The sequence below is a fragment of the Notamacropus eugenii genome, chromosome 2, assembly GCF_028372415.1.
Source record: "Notamacropus eugenii isolate mMacEug1 chromosome 2, mMacEug1.pri_v2, whole genome shotgun sequence".
Classification (NCBI taxonomy): Eukaryota; Metazoa; Chordata; class Mammalia; order Diprotodontia; family Macropodidae; genus Notamacropus; species Notamacropus eugenii.
The window spans coordinates 304,026,917-304,042,829 of NC_092873.1; the positions used below are offsets into that span (position 1 = coordinate 304,026,917).

Below are 15,913 nucleotides of genomic sequence, written 5' to 3' on the forward strand. Positions count from 1 at the left end.
ACTTCATTGCAATGCAAGGACTTAAAAAATTCCCAGTGGTCTCTTAAGGCAAAAATGCCTTCCACATCCAGAGAAAGAACTATGGAATTTGATCACAGAATGTAGCAGATCATTTTCTTTTGTATTACGTTTTGGTTTGTTATATGATTTCTCCCATTCATTTTAATTCTTCTACACAGCATGACTATAGTGAAAATGTATTTAATAGGAATGTATGTGTAGAACCTATATAAAATTTTATGCCGTCTCAGGGAGAGGGGGAGGGAGGGAGAAAGGAAGGGAAAAAATATAAGCTATATGGTAGTGATTGTAGAACATTGAAAATAAATAAAATTAATAATAATAATAAAAAAGAAATAGTCAACAACCTACAATCAGACAAAAACAAATGCAAGAAACAAAAGCAATATGTTGTGATTCATGACATAGTGGCCACAGGGGGAGATGATGTGATTTGGACCAAGCCCTGAGGCCCAGGGCATTTCTTCCTTCTCACTCTAAAGCCTCTAGGGAAGAGAATGAGAGATTATCCTCTTAAAACTTTTGTAGGCACCCAGTTCAAACTCAGCCTCTTTCCAGCTTCTCCTCTAACCAGAAGACTTTTTGTCATGACCTAGTCCCCCATGGCACTCTTGGAGAGGAACTGACTCCCCAAAATTTGATATGTTGAATTGGCAGCTTGCAGAGAACATTGCACATGTTCTAAGGATTGGCTCCTCATTGATTCCTGTAATATATGCCAAAACGTCCTATCTCTGATGCATATTGGGCATGTTTCAGCTCTCTAGTTCCCAAGGATTCATGGGCAATGATTAAAAAATATGTTGATGGCATTCTTCAGGAAACTGCATCTTTCTTATCTCTCCCTCAGATGCAGAAACTGTTATATTTAAGAACCAGTGTCCTACAGAAAATTACTTCACTTGGACAAAGATAAGCATTATCATCATTTTTGAAACAGAGAGAGATCTTCCCAGCATTCAGGGATGTAAGGCAACATAGTGAAATTGCAATAATTTATATAGGTAAGCAGAAAAACAACAAAGTATACTAAGGAGCTGTTTTATCCCTAACTAACTTGACCGTTGCCAAAGAGAACATCCTTGAGATATGTTCTTTTCATGAAAAAGACAACAGAAGCTTTGTTTTAAAGAGTTACAGCTTTTCCTTGATACATTTCAAATAGGCAATGTTAATTCATTCAACAGAATAGCATTTGTAGTTTTAAAAGTACTAAAAAACAGACATATCCTTATATACATTACAGAAAAAGATACAGGCGTATAGTCGACATTATGGGATGTATTGCAGCAGTGAATTTTTTGTGAGTCCCAATACTGTAGTGCTTCTTACTCAGACCTCAGAAGCCCAGTCTCTTCATAGTCAACAGAGAAATGTCTTTCCATATTCTTCACAAAATGACTGGAATGTAATTTTCATATGAGTTTCCCTGGAGATGTTACTTCTTCAATCCTCATTGTCTTTTTTTCACAGTGTCCTTTGAGTCCAGGTAGGAATGAATGAATGAAGCATTTAGTAAGTACAAAGTAAGTACAGTAACTGGATGCAAAAAGCTCACATTCAAATAAGGGAGACATCACACAAGGAAGGCTTTAGCTACAAGTGAGATGAAAAGGTTCCATGGTTCTTAGGGTATAATGGCAGAGTAGATGTTAATCAGTCAATCAGTCAAAAATTTATTAAATCCCTTCTTTGTGCCAATAACTGTGCTAAGCACTGGGGATACAAATAAAAACAAAAACATCCCCTACCCTCAAGTAGCTTATATTCTAATGGGGGAAGACAACCCACAAATGAAAAGTAGGTGGGAGAATAGAAGGCGGAAGGTGCCTGGTTCAGGAGCATGGAGAAGCTCAAGAAATTCAAAAGTAGTATTTGTTGTTGTTGTTGTTCAGCCCTTAAGTCTTGTCCAACTCTTCCTGTCCCCATTTGGGGTTTTCTTGGCTGGGGTGATTTGCTATTTCCTTCTCTAGTTCTTTTAACAGATGAGGAAACTGGGGTAAATTGGGTGAAACAACTTGCCCAAGGTCACACAATTAGTAAGTATCTGAGACTGTATTTGAACTCAGGGCTTCTTGACTCCACGAAGCAGGGTAACTGGTGGGAAATGGAGAGAAGACTGTTATGACCCCCTTCCTTAGTTAGACGCTCTGGAACTTAATGCTAATGTCCAATGTTAATGTTAATGCCTCCTCTTTAATGTCATTACTTAATATGGCTCTTGGGTTAAGGATCCTGACGTGTTCTCATTAGGGTCCAAGGGAACCTCGGTAAAAGTGATGGTGCTGGTGGTGGTTGGACTTCCTGTCTCTCCCTCAGGGATCTTTGCTGCTTCCACTGAGTTGGCATACCTATCCTATGCCCTATCTGTCTTTGGTTGACAGATGGTAGGGATGTTACTTTCCTGAATAAAGGCTATGAGGGCTGAATTGGAAGCAGGAGTAGTGATCTATAGAGTCCTGTCACTCCCAGGGCTCCTGGGTCTATCTACCAATTGGTGGCAATTGGTCAGCAATTGTTGCTGTGAAGGAAAGACCCCGGAACAGTGACTGGGGTTTGGAGATGATTTCTTAAAGGACTGGAGTGGCTTCCACCCTGATACCATCTCTATTTCTCAGTCATAATCTGGTGGATATAATTTCCTAGCAGACTAATTCTGAATTCTTGTCTTGAGGGCATTTAGCATACTGATGCTTATGTCTTCCTTAACTGTAACAAAATGTGAGTTGATCTTCAGATGTGCTCTGTTGGTACCATTCCAGAAAGAGGTGACCTTGAATTCTGACTCCAGTCCAAATCCAAATTCTGAATCCCTTTGGGAGAGATGGCTTGGACAACAGTCCAGCAGAAAGAAGACTTGTTTTGAGGCTGATCAGGTCTGAATTATCCTTTCCTTAATGGGAGTCTATGTCTTGGGGTCTCCCCTGGACATATTCAGGGCCAGTTTCTATACCTTCTATTATGCTCTGGTCTATGCACTTCCTCTCTACCTCCCATTGACCTCTGTATCAACTTCTCACTCTTTAGCTCACAGTTAAAAGGTCTTCACTTCCTTCTATTGAGGAATAATTAAAAATGTAACATGGATGTCATCTCTGCTTTCAGTGCAATCATATTGACTATATAGTACATGCAAACACTTTAGTACTATGACTTCTGATCAGTGTATTTTTGAGGTGTAATAGGGTTTTGGCAACTGTTGGGAATTCTGAATTTGTAGATCAGAAGGATAAACATGCTTTCACAATTCTGAGAGTGAGTTCATCTATAGAAATCGTTGAGCCAGAAGAGGGACTCACCTGGATGATAAATATAAATATGTGTGTGTATGTACACAGACACACACACACACACAGCCTTCAGTAGAGTGCATCTAGAGGGAAGTGTGGGGAGACAGTATTCCTGGCATTGCTGGGGACTTTCTGCAGATCTAGGAAGATTTGACAACGCAGAGGCAACAGGTAAAGGAAGAAACTGAAAATGTGACTAAGCTACAGTAGAAAAGGGAGGGACTGAGACAAGCCATTAGGCCCCTTGAAAGTTTCTCAGAAGAGAGAAGTCACACTAAGTTGACCTCTTCAAGGAGACAAAGAAGTTGCTTTCTAAGGATATGCTCTTTTCCAAATTTCCCTTCCATATACTTGTCTAGTAATAGACACTGTAATATATTCTGCTTGCTTCTTTTACCTAAATATTTCATTTATCCTGACTTTGCCTCAAATATAAAATGGTCAAGAATCAGCTAAAAAGACATACAAATTTTAATTAGGACAGAGAATCAAACCTCTTGTCTGAATGCTAGGAATTTTTTTAACTGGGGGCTCTAAGCTATTGTGATTGTACTAAAAAGTTTTCATATGATGTAAACAACATAAACCAAGAGAGAAAGAAACCACCTGGATTTGAGGTCCATTATATCACCCTTAGAAGTAAGCTAGCTATTGTAATTATATGGTTAATTGAATCTCCAGCTTCTTATGTGAAAAAGGAAGAGGAACAGAATGAAGAGAGGCAAGGCTTTGATGAGATTCAACTCTCTCCTCTTCAAGAAGGGAGGAGGAAGTTGATACTATCAAATACTTTCCACAGCGTCACCTACCTGTGTCACAGAGATATTTTGAATGTCAAAGGCAAACCACCTCCCATTTTCTTGTATTACCTATTTTCCCCTTCTCATCTATCATATTTTTGGTGTGCTCTAGCCAAGACTCAAATGACTTCTTTACAGATAACAGACACATCCAAAAATCTCACACATAATTCTGTCATAATGAGTCCATTCTGCATATATTAATTGACTGGCAGCCCGTCCCATGGGCCAAGTCACTGGCCCTGTGTTGACATTGGCTGGCAAAAGAATAGGTTGTCTCTCTCTTTCCTGGAAGCATCCCAACATCTTTCATTGCTTATCTTTCCTTATCTGTGAGAGACCTCAACTTGTTTAGTAAATTCTGACCAAAAGTTCAGAGTTTAATAATTTATCTAACCTAATTAATTTATCCCATAATACTTCCTCTAAAAGATATCTTTCTGCACAGTTTCAAGCAGTTCATACAATGCAGCAAGTACTTTGTGTTTATTCCTAAACACTTTTAACAACACCTTTTATCCCCCAAAGACCATGTAAAATCCTTTGAATATCAATAGTGAAGGGGTGTCACTTTTACTGTTCAAATGTATCCCCAAAGTCAGTAATCCTTCATATAAGTATTTGTACTCATTACTACGCACTGGCCCTTTAATAGTTAGGCAACCATGGTGCCTAGGTACTCAACCCTGAACTCACAATTGTATAAAATCGAACAGTACCCAGTAGATTATTTTGATGTTTACAGGGTCTGTACTGATTAGCGCATGGCTTATGCAGTTTACTATCATAAAAGACCCTTCCCCCTCCTACCCCCAGAAGTCTCTGTTGCCCCAGATGAGTTCCTAAGATATAATACATGTATCATATAAGTGTCTAGATCCTTTTTCTCTGGCAGACAGACCAGGTTCAACCTTGGGATTTAATCTAGAAAACAAACAAACAAAAATCTATCAGACTTGTATTGCCCCCAGTGAGGATTCAGTCAGAATTATACTCTTTATTGGTCCCAACTAAGTGTATTTTAACCCTGTTACTAGCAACAAGCTCCCAATAAGGAGTCAAACACAGAGAAAATTTATAATGTCATGTAGAGACTACAGGAAGGACTCACAGATAGTCAAAAAAACTTTTCTCCTTTGGGGGAATCTACCTTCTCCAGGTATCTATAGAGTCAATCCAACTATGAACAAGGCGGAGACCTTCACCATAGAAGGAGTCAAGTGACTCCCTCCTCCAGTGAGCCTCATCTTCCCCAGTTTGCTCTAGACTTATGATACCACTCTAGGGTTGAAGTCCCACCAATGGAAGAAAGAACAAGTCACTAAAAGGTACTTTTCTGATCATGCATAGCCCATATGACTCTCAATAGCAGTGAAAGTCATGGTCTAGGTTTGCTTTTCCATAATGTGGCTCTGTGCCTTGGTCCTTCCTTGTTTCTGCCCTTCTGGCCCTTAGGTCCAGGGTTTCCTTATATATCACTCACTCTCTTACCAATATCCTTTCTCCTACTGATGTTCCGGTGCTGACTCCAAGTCCCTGAAGTGCTATTCTCTTTCTCCATGGTCCTCACTTCTGGAAGAGTTAGGGGAAGAGAGTTACATTCATCTTTTGCCCATCTCAGGTCATGCACCCATATTGTTAGCACTCACACACATACATATACTGAAAACAATTTTCACCTCTTTTTCACCTCCTTTTTCTTTTTTTAAATAATATTTTATTTTTCCCTAACTATATATTAATTTACTTTAAGATTTGGGGGTTTTTAAATTTTTAATTCCAAATTTCATCCCATCCTCTTCACCCTTCTCCCTGAGATGGTAAACAATTTGACATATTCACCTCTTTTTTCAGTCTCCCTTAAGTAGATGTTGTTTCCCACCTGCTTGAAATTAGGAATGCAAAGTCATAACACAAGATGATGTTAATCTGTGTCCAAAAATCAGCCCCTTGTGAAACAGAGGCTAGGCACCCTGATAAGTAACCTCATCCATTTCCAAAAATCCATACCCATGTAGATGTAAGATCCTAATCTTATGGATATATCCAACTAGAATCTAAACTACAAGTTCCCTTACCCATTCAAACATTTGAGAATCTCGTAGCTAGGAGTATATTATTTGAACTATACTTTTGAAATGATTGAGGCTAGTCCTCAGTCCGTAGTACATGATCTTTTCAAGTGAATAAACTCTATGAAGAAGCAAAGTACCTTTGGTTTCCCTCTGATCTTGACTCACAATTCAGATTGGGGAAATGGGTATCAGAACCCTTTATGAGGTACACAAAAGGTAGGGACAGTTCTTAAGGGACTTTTTAAAAATTACTGCTGCCTTTTCTCCTCTTCTTCTACAAGGCTCTAAAAATATTAATATTAACTGCTGATATGTATGTCACACTTTAAGGTTTACAAAGTGCTTTATATCCACACATTTTCTCATTTGATCTTTAAAATAGCATCAAAAGGTTGAGGGGGTAGAGCCAAGATGGTGGATTAGCTGAACTCAGCTGAATTCTCTCAACTTTTTGTTCCAAACAGCTTTAAAATAATTCCTCACATCAAACTTTGGAGTGGCAAAGCCAACAAAAGTTCAGGGTGAGACATTTTACAAGCCTTAGAAAACTTGGGAGTTCAGCAGGAGACACCTTTGACACCTGGGTGGAGGCCTTTCCGGAGGGCACAGAGAGGACAGCAATAGGGGCTACAGCAGCAGCAGTTTTAGGAGCTCTCAGCCCAGAGATGGTAAGTGGGAGAGACAGCTGGTGAAAAAGATTACAGGGGACCTTTTGCTGGCACTGTTTACAGCTGGTGCCAACTGACAACTCTATTGTCCATATGCAGTTCTAGATCACAGTTTTAAGGCATAGAGAAACACTGGTAGTTAGTCACAAGGGAGAATGGACCCTGGTCTCAGTTCCAAGGCAAAGAGGAGTGCTAGCACTTGTGGCTGCCAGGAACCAGTGACCCTTCCTGCTTAACGACTAGAACAGAGACCAGGAGAGCAGTGACCATACCTTTCCCAGGATCATATCACCTGAGAAGCACCAAAACTTGCAGACCCCAAGAACTAGCACTGAAAAAAGTATCATGCAGAAACCTGAAGCTTGGGATAGAGCCTTCCTACCCTAAGGTGGGCAGAGCCCAACTTTAACATAAAGTTCAAATTCAAGAAATAGACTGGAAAAATAAGCAAACAACAAAAAAAATAATGATTTGACTATACCACTCTACAATAGAGACAGAGAAGACCAAAATATAAGCTCAGAAGAAGACAATAATGTGAAAACAGCTATAAACAAATCCTCAAAGAAAAATGCTCATTGGACCCAAACCCAATAAGAATTCCTGGGAGAGTTAAAGAAAACAATAAGAGTGACAGAGGAAAATTAGGAAAAGAAATGAGAGTTTTGCAAGAAAATTATGACAAAAGAACTGGTTATTGTCCTTCATGGTGAAGAAGACCAAAATGACATCACTATGTCAGAGTCAAGGTACAGTGTGTCTGACTGTAGCTGATCAGACCAATATGAACTCAGAAGGTTCTACCACAGATATGGCAAAAATAGTTGATGTGAAAAAAGAATTTACAGCTTGGTAAAGGAATCACAAAAAATACTGAAGAAAATAACACCTTAAAAACCAGAATTGGCTAAATGGTAAAAGAGGCACAAAAATTCACTGAAAAGAACTCCTTAAATACCAGAATTGGCTAAATGGAAAACAGGTACAAAATCTCATGAAGGAAATAATTCCTTAAAATTAGAACTGGACAAATGGAAGCTAATAACTCTGTAAAATATCATGAAACAATAAAACAAAATCAAAAGAATGAAACAATAGAAGAAAATGTGAAATTTATCATTGGAAAAACAACTGACCTGGAAAACGGATTGAAGAGAGATAATTAAAGAATTGTTGGACTACCTGAAAGCTAGGACCAAAGAAAGGACCTAGACATCATATTTCAAGAGATTATCAAGGACTTACTATCCTGATAGCTTAGAATCAGAAGATAAATAGAAATTGAAAGAATTCACTGATCATCTCCTGAAAGAGATCACAAAATGAAAAGTCCCAGGAATATTGTAGCCAAATCCCAGAACTTCCAGGTGAAAAAGAAAATATTTCAAGCAGCCCAGATAGGAACAATTCAAATATCATGGAGCCACAGTCAGAATCACACAAGATTTAGCAGCTTCTACATTAATGGATCAGAGGTCTTGGAATATAATATTCCTAAAGGCAAAGGAGTTGTATTACAATCAAGAATCACCTACCCAACAAAACTACATAAAATCCTGGGGGGGTGGGGGGTAGGAAGAGATGGATATTTAATGAAATAGAGGACATTCAAGTATCCCCGATGAAAAGACCAGAGCTAAATAGAAAACTTTATTTTCAAACAGAGCTCAAGAGAAGCATAACAAGGTAAACATGATAGTGAATTCATAAAGAACTTAATATGGTTAAACTGTTTACATTCCTACATAGGAAGATGACTCATGTATCTCCTAAGAACTTTCTCATTATTAGGGAAGTTAGAAGGAGTATACATAGACATAGGACATGGGTGTGAGTCAATTATATTGGAAAGATCTCCAAAATAAAATTGAAGGGATGAGAAAAAGGAATACATTGGGGAAGGGGAAAGGGGATAGGTAGAATGGGAAAAATGTTCTCATATGAAAGAGGCACATAAGGGAGAGGTTTTACAGTGAAGAGGGAAGTAGTGGGGGTGGAGTGGGTAGATACTTGAACCTTATTCATCAGAATTGGTTCAAAGAGGGAAGAATATATACATACTCAGTTGTGTATAGAAATCTTACTCAATAGGAAAATAGGAGGGTAAGGGAATAATAGAAAGGGGGAAGGTGGGAGATGATAAAAGGAAGGATGTATTAAGGGAGGCAGTGGTTAGGAGCAAAATAGACTTTTGAGGAGGGACAGGATAAAAAGAGAAGAAACAGAAGAAAATGGGATGAAGGGAAATACACAGTAATCATAAGTGTGAATGTAAATGGAATGAGCTCACCCATTAAATGGAAATGGATAGCAGAATGGATTAGAAACCAGAATCCAGCAATATGTTGTTTATAAAAGACACATTTGAAACAGAAAGACACACAAAGAGTTAAAATAAAGAGCTGAAGCAGAATCTAATATGCTTCAGCTGAAGTAAAAAAAAAAAAAGGCAGGGGTAGCAATCATGATCTTAGATAAACAAAAAGTTAAAATAGACATAATTAAAAGAGATGATTAGTAAAACTACATTTTGCTAAAAGGTACTATAGACAATGAAGTAATATTAAAAAATTTTACAGCAAGTTTCTCTGATAAAGGCCTAATTTTTCCAAATATATAGAGTCTATACCTAAATTTATACAAAGAAGAGTCATTCTCTGTTGATAAATGGTCAAAGGATATAAATATGCAGTTTTCAGAAGAAATCAAAGCTATCTGTAGTCATATGGAAAAAATGCTCTAAATCACTACTGATTTTAAAATGACAAATTAAAACAACTCTGAGATACCACCTCACACTCATCAGAAATGAGAAGTGCTAGAGAGGATGGGGAGAGAATAGGTACACTAATGAATTGTTGATGGAGTAGTGCACTGATCCAACAATTCTAGAGAATAATTTAGAACTAAGTCCAAAGGTATATACTATAAAATTGCATATACCCTTTGACCAGCAATACCACTACTAGGTCTATATCCTAAAGAGTTCAAAGAAAAAGGAAAATGACCTATAATGTACAAAAACATTTATAGTGGGTCTTTTTGTTGTAACAAAGAATTGGAAATCAAGGGGATACTCATCAATTGGGGAATGGCTGAACATATGTGACATATGATTGTGATGGAGTAGTATTGTCCTAAAAGAAATGATGAGGGGAAGTAGTTTTAGAAAAACATGGCAAGATCTATACAAACTATGCAAAGTGAAGTGAGAAAAACTGGGAGATCATTCAGCAATGTTGTAATGATGATCAATTGTGAAAGACTGGCTACTCTGATCAATACAGTGATCCAAGACAATTCCAAAGGACTCATGATAAAAAAAAAAATGCTATCCCTCTCCAGAGAGAACAGGTGAACTCACAGTGCAAATTGAAGTATAGTTTTCTCACTTTCTTTATTTTTCTTGCTTTCTTTGAAAATAGGTATGACTAATATGGATTTAGATTTGCATGATATCACCTGTATAATTGATATCATATTACTTGCCTTCTCAGTGGATATGGGAGGGATGGGGAGAATTCAGAACACAAAATTTTTTTAAGAATATTAAAAATAAAGAATAAATTATTTAAAAAAACATTTTTTACACATGAAATTGAGGCTCTGAGAAATTAAATTATCTACCTAAGGTCTCGCAAGTAGTAATTGGCAAGAAGAGGGATTCTATTCTTTCTAGTAAGCTGCAACTGTTCAAATCATGATTATCACTGAATACTTATTATAAGTATCTGATATGCATGTGTTTGTATGTGTGTATGTGTGTGTGTGTGTGTGTGTGTGTGTGTGTGTGAGAGAGAGAGAGAGAGAGAGAGAGAGAGAGAGAGAGAGAGAGAGAGAGAGAGAGAGAGAGAGAGAGACTGTGCTAGGGTTTAAAGAACACAAAGACATACAAACCTAGGTCCAATCCTCATGAGACTTGGGGTTATTATGAAAATTATCATTTCCTAATTAAAAGACAAGAACACAGGCACTTTTTGTACAAGGATTGCCATTCTTAGTTCCTTTCCTGCTCCTTTCACCTGCTCTCCTAAAAAACAACATCATTTTTCATTAAAGGACCACTCTCTACTTTCCTGCTCCATTTGCATATTGTCCAGGCAACCCTTATGCACTCTACATAAACCAAGAGTATTACTTTGGGGCAATTATAACAATTCTCTTCTCTGTTTGGTTTAAAACTTATACCAACCAACTTGCCAGAAGCAATTCACAAATGTTTGTTCCCACCTTCCTTCCCTTTGCTCCAAAGTGGATGAAGAGTTAGTAAATTCTGATTTGAGGAAGTGAGGTGTGGGAGTCTCATGAGATTTAATGTCTTCTGACCCATGATGGTGAGGCTTTCAAAGTGACTCAGGATGCCTGTTTCTCATGCCTACCCCAGACTAATCTCTGCTTCTCTCTTTCCCAGCAGGGAAGTGTTCACTTCCTTGTTTCATAAATAAATGCTGGATTTTTTTTTAAGATGGGGAGGCATCCGTAGTGTGGTAGTATATTCAGAAGCTCAAGTTCCAGTTCTGGCTTCACTATTTATTAGCAGTGTCACTATGGACAAATCATTTAACTATTCTGAGCCTCATTTTCCTCATCTGTAAAATTAAAATAGTATCTGTCCTGCCTCCTTATCTCATTGGGTTGTTTTAAGGATCAAATGGGACCAATGTATATGAAAATACCTTGTAAATTGTAGGACACTGTAGAAATATAAGCACCCATTATTTATTATTATAATTCCTTGCATCAAAGTGTAGAAAGGTGCTATGGAAATGTGTAATGGAATCCAGAAGTCCTGTTAACAAACTGTTCATTTAAGACTTCGTCCCAAGAAGTAATCCAAGTTAAAAGTTAGATTCCACCTGGGTTTTCCTGGTGGGAGAAGAGGAGCAAACCTAAAGAGAGAGGGAACAAGATAATGGGACAGACTGAGAAAACAAGAGCGAGGTGACAAGAAAGGGAGAAATGGAATGAGGAAGGCTGGTTGTAGTGAGGGGACTTGAGAGTTAACAAATGGAGGGGACAGAGTAAGGTGCCATCATCTATAAGGAAAGCCCAAGATTTATGTAACATAGGAAAGAGCAAGCAGCCAGGGAAGATTCTGCAGCCCACATGTATCTACTTTGGCATCTGAACACTACTTTAGGATTTTTTTTAGCAGCCCCCTACTTAATGTTTCATAGAGCTCCATCTTCTCCTCACCAAAGCAATGTCTGGGGAACACAATGCCTTGAACTTACCCACTTACCAAGTTAATGAATGTGTTCATGCATGTATGGTGTTGAAAAAAAAAACAGGAGACAAAAATGAGAAAGGAAAGTGCTTATTTTCGCCAGAAACCACTTGAATAACAACCCCAGATCACTCCTATACCCTCTTTCCTTTTCCCTCTATACTATTTCACATAGTAATATGGTAATCTCACCAGGTCCCATGAATTCAATTATCACCTCTATGCTAATGATTCTCAGATTTATTTGTCCAGCCCTAACCTCTGTTCTGTTTCACATCTCCAACTGCCTACTGGACATCTTGAACTAGACATCCCAGAGATATCTTAAACTCAACATGTCCAAAACTAAATTCATCTTTCTCCTCCTAACCGTCCTTTCTTCCTAATTTCTCTGTTACTGTCCAGGGTATCATTATCCTTCCAGTCATCCATCCTCACAATCTAATGATCATACTTGACTCATTCTTACCCTCCATATTCAAACTCTTGCCGAATCCTGTTTTTTCTACTTTTTCAACATCGTGATTTTGCCCCCTTCTCTCCTCTGACATGGCCACTGCCCTGGTATAGGCCCGAGTCACTTCACAGCCAGCCTTCAGGTTGGTCTCCCAGCCTCAACCTTCCTAACTATTCCATCCTCCACCCAACTGTTCTTCCTAAGTGCAGGTTTGCCAATATCACTCCCCTTTTCAATAAAGTCCAGTGGTTCCCTATTGCCTCTGAGATTAAATATAAAATCCTCTGTTTGGCTTCTAAAGCTCTTAGTAACCTCATCTCCTCTTGCCTTTCCAATCTTCTTCCACTTTACTCCTCTTCACATACTCTGTGTGCCAGTGAGTTTGGCCTCCTTCCTACACTTCAGGTGATGCTCCATCTTCTGACTCAATCCCCCAGACCTTGTAATTCTCTCCCTTCTCACTTCACCTCCTTCCATTCCTTCAAGTCTTGACTAAAATCTCACCCTCTGCGAGAAGCCTTCCCAGGGTCCTCCCTAATGTTAGTGCCTTCCATCTTAGATTATCTCCAATTTATACTGTATATATCTTGTTTGCACATAGCCATTTGCATATTGTCTCCTTCCCGAACCATTAGATTGTGAGCTCCTTGAAGGTAGGGACTATTTTTTTTATCTTTTTCATATACCTTCTCCTGGTATATAAATGCTTGTTGACTTGATTATGTCTCATTGCTAGCAAGACCCTAGGGAAATAATATAAGCCATTGTTTTCTTTCTTTTTTTTAACTTTTTTTAAAAGTAAGTTTGTTTCTGTTTCTCTAGTCATTTCTTTCTTACCCCTCTACCTCTCAGTTAAACTCTTCTCTATAACAAAGAAAAACAATTAAGTGAAAACCACTAATATAATAATCATGTCTGACAATATATACAATTTCCTACCTTAGTAGACCCTCACCTGTCCTCTGTGAACAGAAGCAAACCACTGTTTACTTTTTGTCTTTTGTCCTTCCTTTTTTTAATTGTGAATTTAACAATATAAAGATCCTTCTACTGACATTTTGTTGTAGCAGAGGACTGTCAACAGTAGATATCCATCAACTACAGAATGACTGGAAATATTATGATATGTGAATGGAATGGCATAGTATAGATCTGGAAGAACAAATATAATAAATTCAGTGAAACCTGGGATGATTTGTATGAACTGATGCAAGGTGAAGTAAGCAGATCCAGAAGTACAGTTTCTATACTGAACACAATAATGTAAAAGAAAATGACTTTGAAAGACTTAGGAACTTCAATATATTTGATGATCTATTATGACTTAAAAAGACTGATGATTAAGCATGCATGCTTCCCACATCTTGGCAGAGAGGTGATAAACAAGTGGTGTGAACAAAACATATATTTTCAGAAATATCCGATGTGTCAGCTTGTTTGACTTGATTATATTTATTTAAAAGGAGAGTTTCTATTGGAGGAATTGATAAGGAGTTGATTGATAGTGATACAAAAAGAAGAAAGAAAAGAGCATCAACAAAACATTAAAATTTCACAGAAAGAATGAGAGAGTATTTCAGAAAGGGACACAAACAAGCCGGACTGTTGTTACTATCATGTTGAATTTGACATAGAATAGTATGTAATAGAAATTCATTTTCTGAGGGGATGCCTATCAACTGGGGATTGGCTGGACAAGTTGTGGTATATGAATGTGATGGAATATTATTGTGCTGTAAGAAATGATGAAGAGGATGGATGGTTTCATAAAAACTTGGGTAAAAATTAATAAACAAAAATGTAAATAATCTTAAAAAAGAATTGGTGAAGACTTGCATGAAATTATGTAGACTGAAGTGAGCAGAACCAGGAGAACAATTTATACTATAACAATATTGTAAAGAAAAACAACTTTGAAAGACTTGGAAATTCTAACCAACTCAATGTCCAACCACAATTCCAGAGGACTTATGATAAAACATACTACCCACATACTGATAAAAAGATGATAGATTCAGAGAGTAGATTGAGATAGTTTTTCCCAGACATGACCAATATAGGAATTTGTTTTGCTTGACTATGTTTGTTCCAAATTTTATTTTTCTTGTCTTCTTAATGGGAGGGGAAGAGAAAGGGAGATAGGTGGAGAGTTCTGATTGAAAATAAAATAAAATTTAATTTTAAAAAAGAGAGATGGAGGAGGGAAAGAAGGAAAGAAACATTAAAACGTTCTATTTTATATGTAATTTTCTTTCCTATTCTTAGTATGTTTAAATATTTGTTAACATTTAAGTTCATAATAAAAAGAAAAGAGATAAAAGATGCAGTAGTGCCCCTCCAAATTATTTTGTATTTACTTGCATGTGTGTATGTTATTTTCTTCATAAAATATAGGCATCTTTGTATCCTGATGAGAGGTAGCTAAGCAGAACAACGGACAGAGCACTGAGTCTGAAGTTAAAAAGACCTGAATTCAAATTTGGCCTCAGGTTTAGTTAGTTGTGTGACCCTGGGCAAGTCACTTAATCTGTTTGCTCAGCTGTATAATGGGGATAACAATAGCACCTGTACCCCAGAGTTGTTGTGAGGATCAAATGAGATACTATATGTAAAGCGCCTGACACATAGTAGGCACTCCAAAAATGCTTGTTCTCCTTCCCTGAGTGCCTAACACACAGCAGATCCTTAAACTTGTTGATTGATTAATGTCATATCAAAATAGCCTGAGATTCCTCATTCTTCTCTGCTTGCTTTGACAAGTGTGTTAGAAGACAGGGGTTATGGGTATCCAAGGCAGCCAAAGCAAGAAGGATATATTGTGTGTGTATGTGTGTGTGTGTGAGAGAGAGACACAGAGACAAAGAGAGAGACAGACAGAGGTGGGGAGAGGGAGGGAGGGAGGGAGGGGGAGAGATTCTAGTCCTAGTTCAGACACTAAAACTAGAAAAATTCAGAGACTAGAAAAATCACAACCTCTCAGCCTATTTCTTGATCTGTCAAATGAGATATCACCTGCTCTATGAGCGATTCTGCAGATACAATAAAAATAATTATTGGATACCATAAAGTTCCATATAAATGTAAGGAATTGCCATCATTATTGTTTAACATGACTGGGGTGTGCAGTGTGGGAAGGTATATGGATAGTAGAGAGGCAGACTTCTCCCTGGTCTTTGCCACAAAATTTATAGGCATGTCAGGAACACTGGAAAAACTGGGAAACACTCATCAAGTTTATTATCTGCTTCTAAGTAGGACATCCCCTAACCCTTGTCCCCACTCCTAAGTGAATTCAGGGGGAGAAATGACACTCTCCCACCCACTAGTTGGAATCTTAACAATAATTTGATGGATCAAGGATCTCATTAATGTGAG

The 15,913-nt window shown here is 37.8% G+C and overlaps 1 long non-coding RNA gene across 1 annotated transcript in view; it reads right to left on the minus strand.

Moving 5' to 3' along the window:
• Window positions 1-417: 417 nt before the first annotated feature.
• Window positions 418-15,913, minus strand: part of LOC140527629 (uncharacterized) — a 46,825-nt gene continuing 31,329 nt past the window's right edge. Inside the window, exons 2-3 of the long non-coding RNA XR_011974875.1 lie at window positions 5,603-5,683; window positions 418-5,035 (exon numbers count right to left, since the gene is read on the minus strand). This is a non-coding gene — a long non-coding RNA (uncharacterized lncRNA). The remainder of the gene's footprint in view (window positions 5,036-5,602; window positions 5,684-15,913) is intronic.